Raw genomic sequence first — 6,000 nt, 5'->3', positions numbered from 1 at the left:
TGTAAATGCTGGGCCAGAGCCTTATACCTCATGCATGGGCCAGGGATGGCTGCTGCTGCTGAGCCATTTGTAAATTTCTGCTGTGGGTGACTTGATGTCACTTTTCCTGGCATCTGCCCCTAATTTTAGCTGTCTGGGAAGCTTTTTGTCTTGTCTTAAGGTATTGTCTATTTATTTGGTTTTGCATGCCTTTGAATCTAATAGGGTTCAGACAAATACGTTGAACTGTTCCGAAAACTTTTCGGCGAACGAAGGTTTAGGCGGGGAATCCAAGCTGAACCGAACCTTGAAAGGTTCGCTCATCCCTATTCTTAAGTAGCCTAACAAACAGACAACCCCCACATGTATTCATGCTGTCTAGCAGCCGCAAATCATGCAACTGCGTTGACATAAACTAAATCTCGGAGCACAATTAAATAATCGGAGACCACCCAAGCATGCACGGAGAAACTAGAATAACTCGCTCATCACTATTCATAAGGCATTGAAGAGAACATGTAAGAATAACAAAGCATTACAAGTTGCAGACTATATGTTTAAGAACCCTATACCTCCATTCCCAACATAACCTTGATTTCCTGGTTAGCTGGTGTTATAACTTCAAAAGCAAATTATATTTTAGCTCCTCATTGTATGAATTATTATAATAATTATTATTATTATTATTAATAATAATTTATTTATATAGCACCATTAATTCCATGGAGCTGTGCATGTGAAAAGGGGTTACATACAGGGTTATAGATATAGTTAACAGTAAACAAATTTACAGTGACAGACTGGTACAGAGGGGAGAGGACCCTGTCCTTGCAGACTTACATTCTTCAGGATAATGGGGAAGAGACAGGAGGTCGGTGTGCTGCAGCACTGGTGGTGGTGAGGCAGCAGCTCGGGTGGTTGTGGCAACAGCTCAGGTGGTTGTGGCGGCAGCTCGTGTGGTCGATGACATGGTGGTAGCTTGGGTGGTCGGTGATGTGGCGGCAGCTCGGGCGGTTGATGAGGCGGCAGAATGGTTGTTGCAGGCTGTAGGCTTTCCTGAAGAGATAAGTTTTCAGGTTTTGTCTGAAGGATCCGAGAGTTGTGGATAATCGGACGTGTTGAGGCGTGGAATTCCATAGGATTGGGATAATCGGGAGAAATCTTGGAGGCAGTTGTGTGAAGAACGAATAAGTGTGGAGGAGAGTAGGAGATCTTGGGAGGATTGAAGATTACGTGAGGGAAGATAGTGGGAGATTTAGTTCAGAGATATAAGGAGGAGACAGGTTGTGGATGGCTTTGTAGATCAGTGTTAGTAGTTTGAACTGGATTCTTTGGGGAATTGGGAGCCAGTGGAGGGATTTGCAGAGGGGTGAAGCAGGGGAGTAGCGAGGAGAGAGGTGGATTAGCCACCTGGAGCAGCAGAGTTGAGGACAGACTGGAGTGGGGCAAAGGGAGTTAGCGGGGAGGCCACAGAGGAGGGTGTTGCAGTAATCGAGGCGGGAGATGATGAGGGCATGCACAAGAGTTTTAGTAGATTGTGGGCTGAGGAAGGGATGGATTCTGGCAATATTTTTGAGTTGGAGGCGACAGGAGGTGGCAATGGTTTGGACGTGTGGTTTGAAGGACAGGGCAGAATCGAGAGTTACCCCAAGGCAGCGGATTTCAGGTGCGGGAGAGAGCGTGGTGCCGTTTACTATAATAGATAGTTCAGGTAGGGGGGATATGCGAGATGGGGGAAAGATGATGAGTTGGGTTTTGTCTACATTGAGTTTTAGGAAGCGAGAGTTGAAGAAGTAGGATATGTCTGACGACACTCCGGAATTCTGAACAGGAGAGAGGCAACTTCTGAGCCAGAGAGGTAGATCTCAGTGTCGTCCGCATATAGGTGGTACTGAAAGCCATGGGAAGCCGTGAATATAAGATAGTAATAGTCTGGCATTCATCCAGATCAAAATCCTGTGATTAGACTTCCACCCCCCCTCCCGAGAGTGATGGATTTTCTCCTCACTTGATGAGATGATGTGACAAATGAGGAGGAGATAAATCACACCTGGTGGAAATGAAGGAAAGGAATCTGATTACAGAATTTGAGTTTGGATTGTTATGGGTGAAGAGATGCGCCAATAGATTAGTCCTAGGGCATAAGTGGTACTTAACCCAAAGGAATTGACCTAGCTATAAATGAAACTCCCAAAATATCACCTATAAACAGACGGAAGCATGTGCCAAATAATTTAAAAAATAAACATTTTTATTAAACAATTTTTAAGAACATAAATTGCATTTGGTGGGTGAATACACATATGGTAAATGGCTCTGACAACACAGGGATGATTACTCCAAATATTTGGTTAGGACTAAATCAATAGCAGAGCAAATATCCTTAAACAATGTATCTATTTATATAGACCCTAAAGTGGGTACAGTTAGTAATAATAATAATAATAATAATTTTTATTTATATAGCGCCAACATATTCCGCAGCGCTTTACAAATTATAGACGGGAATTGTACAGACAATAGACATTACAGCATAACAGAAATATAGTTCAATACAGATACCAAGGAGGAGTGAGGGCCCTGCTCGCAAGCTTACAAACTATGAGGAAAAGGGGAGACACGAGAGGTGGATGATAACAATTGCTTTAGTTATTCGGACCAGCCATAGTGTAAGGCTCAGGTGTTCATGTAAAGCTGCATGAACCAGTTAACTGCCTAAGTATGTAGCAGTACAGACACAGAGGGCTAATACTGCATAAAGTGTATGAGAACATGATGCGAGGAACCTTTTTTTTTTTTTTTTTAAATAGGCCACACAGGGATCGTTAGGTTAATGCGGCGGTAGGCCAGTCTGAACAAATGAGTTTTTAGGGTAGTACCTATAAGGTTCTATGTGTAAGCGAATAGTAGCCTATTTGCTGAAAGTTCTGTATGTATTAATTATGATACCCAAATATATGTTGCTGATACCAGTATAGATGAGCAAGATAGGGAAAATAAATAAGATATAGAACCTTTAGAAGAAGGATACTCTCAAATACACTTTAGTGGATGCATCCTAAGCCAAATTTAGTGCACAAGAGCTCATCAGTCCTGATACAGATATAAATTTAAAGTGCATAAACTGCTGTATATTTCCACCTATTAATAAGGTGCTCAGTGCCCATAGATATTAAATATATATTTTTGGCACAAAAATTATCTACATGCCTAAAGTGATTTCCATGACACCAAGGGATAAAGACTAATAAAGTGCAGAGATATTGTTAATTGCAGTAGTGATTGATGCTGAAATATGGGTATACATGACCTGGTTATCAGGATGGCGCCCCGACGTGGGTTTCGCATTAGCTTCTTCTTGTGGGGGATCTGTGGTACTTGTTGTGAATCCTGGAATAGCGCTCTAAATCTTATAACGACACACACTGATAGGCAGGTTTATACATAAATTTAGATTATACAGTTGTGCTCAAAAGTTTACATACCCTAGCAGAATTTTTGCTTTCTTGGACTTTTTCTGAAAATATGAATGATAACTAGTGTTGAGCATTCCGATACTGCAAATATCGGGTATTGCGATATCGGAAATCGGAATCGGAAGTTCCTATAAGTTCCCAGTCATCTTCGGCATGTGCGGTGCGTATGGTTCCCAGGGTCTGGAGGAGAGGAGACTCTCCTTCAGGCCCTGGGATCCATAGTCATGTAAAAAATAAAGAATAAAAATAAAAAATATGGATATACTCACCCTCGGACGGACCCTGGCTGTCACCGCTGCAAGCGTCTGCCTCCGTTCCTAAGAATGCAGAGAGTGAAGGACCTTCGATGACGTAGCGGTCACGTGAGCGGTCAGGTGACAGAGTATTATTCAGATCTTTCTAAATTGCAGGTACAACCAACGATGAAGGAGGTGGATGGTTTTCTGGCAGAGGTTCAGCTTCCTAGACTTTGTATGGTTGATCAGGGACTTCTTGGCCGCATAATTTGGAGGAGTTGATGCCACACTGGCCTCTATGCCTAATGATAAAGCCCCAGGGGTGGATGGTATCGCAGGGGAGGTGTAAATATAATGTAAAGACTGCTTCCCGCTTTGTTGGACGTGTATGCTGCTGGTCTGGTGGAGGGTGAGATGTCGTGGTCCATGCCTGAGTCAATAATTGAAGTGTTGGCAAAACAGGGTATGGATCTGTCGGATGAGGCTTCTTATCGCCCAATCTCATTATTAACCAAAGATATCAAAATCTTGGCCAAAATCCTGGCTAATTGTCTTAACAAGGTGATAACGACACTAATAAACCGGGAACAGTCCGGTTTTATGCCCAATATTTGTACAGCATTAAATTTTAGACGATTGTTTCTCAATATGCAGGTAAAGTCAGACAATATGGGTCAGAGGGTTGTGGTGTCTTTAGACGCCGCTAAGGCTTTTGATAGTGTGGAATGGCAGTATTTGTGAGCGGTTATGAAGGCTATGGGTTTTGGTGAGAGATTTATAATTTGGGTGCAATTGTTATATGCCTCTCCAAGAGCCAGGATACTGGTAAAAGGGCTCTTGTTGGGGGGGGATTTCCCTTTGTATAGGGGAACACAACAGGGGTGCCCCTTGTCTCCTCTCTTGTTTGCAATTGCTGTTGATCCCTTGGCGGTGGCAATAAGGAGGTATAGGGGCATAAAGAGATTTAGATATGGAAACTATGAAGAAAAGATTGCCCTGTACGCGGACAACGTGTTACTGTTCTTGGAAGATGCGCAGTAGTCTTTGGGGGCTGTTATGAACAGCATTAAAAAATGTGTTGTTGCCCATGGATGTGGCGGCTCCTCTAACACTACACCCTGGGGTTCCCTTAAGGATGGGCATCATGGTTTCGGGAAAAATAGAGGACTATGTGCGGCTCAACCTGACTCCTATGCTCGGCTCAACCTGACTCCTATGCTTGGGAAGTTCCAGCAGAAGATTGGGGCCTGGAAGAAGCTATTTCTGTCGGTTGCAGGAAGAGTAAATTTGATCAAAATGATACTTATGCCTCAGCTCCTATACATATTGCATAATGCTCCAGTGTGGCTGCCTCAAAGTAAATTTTATAGGATCAATACTCTATTTAGGGACTTAATTTGGAAGGGTGGCCTGGCGTGCATCAAATTGAAAAATCTTCTAAGGGCAAAGGATGAGGGTGGTCTAGCAGTCCCTAATCCATGGATTTACTATATAGCATCTCAATGTCAGCATATGGTAGGTTGGGAAGAACCAGAACAGAGCACTTAAGCGGAGATAATAATTGAACACGTGGTAGGGAAAGGCCTATTGTTAGCCAGTCTGGAAGCAGGCAGATTCAGAATTAGCCCCAAACAATTCCCAACAATAGCTATGATGGGGAAAGTCTGGCAGAAAATTAAGTATTGGAGGGGAGTAACAGAACTTAAAAGATATAAGCTGATTTGGTTTGATCCAAGGTTGGCAGAGCTCATGAGATTGCGGGGTTCAGTCAGTGGAGGCGCATTTCAATTTGGTTTGTGTCTCAGTTGCTTGATGGGGATATTATTAAAACATTAGAGACACTTAGGACTGCGTTTCCTTTGTCCCAGAAGATAAATATTTCAATATTTGCAGTTGAGACACTCCCTAAATTGACAAAAGGAGGGGTCACGTGACGTGTGATTCTGCAGTCCAATAGCTTGTTGAGTCTTATTGGACCTCAGAGAAGTATGAGGGGGTTCATTACCATGATGTACAGGGGTCTGATGGATACCTTTTTATTTAAACATCCGTTAAGGCTAAATGAAAAATGGGTGGCGGATGTGGGTCCTTTGTCAGAGTCCCAGTGTGAGTTTATACTTCAATACATCACCAGGGCATCCTTGAGTGAGGCTAAGAGGGTGTCAAAGTTAAACCTGGTGTATAGGGTGTACTGGAACACGACATGGATGAGAAAGGCAGGAGTGAGAGGTGACTTAAAATGCCCAAGGTGCGTTGAGGATGATGCAGATTTGATACATATGTGGTCATGCGCTCGCCTCCCACCCTTT

Source organism: Ranitomeya imitator, chromosome 1, assembly GCF_032444005.1.
Source record: "Ranitomeya imitator isolate aRanImi1 chromosome 1, aRanImi1.pri, whole genome shotgun sequence".
Classification (NCBI taxonomy): domain Eukaryota; kingdom Metazoa; phylum Chordata; class Amphibia; order Anura; family Dendrobatidae; genus Ranitomeya; species Ranitomeya imitator.
The sequence above is the reverse complement of the archived record's forward strand: the minus strand, read 5'-3'. Positions refer to the sequence as shown.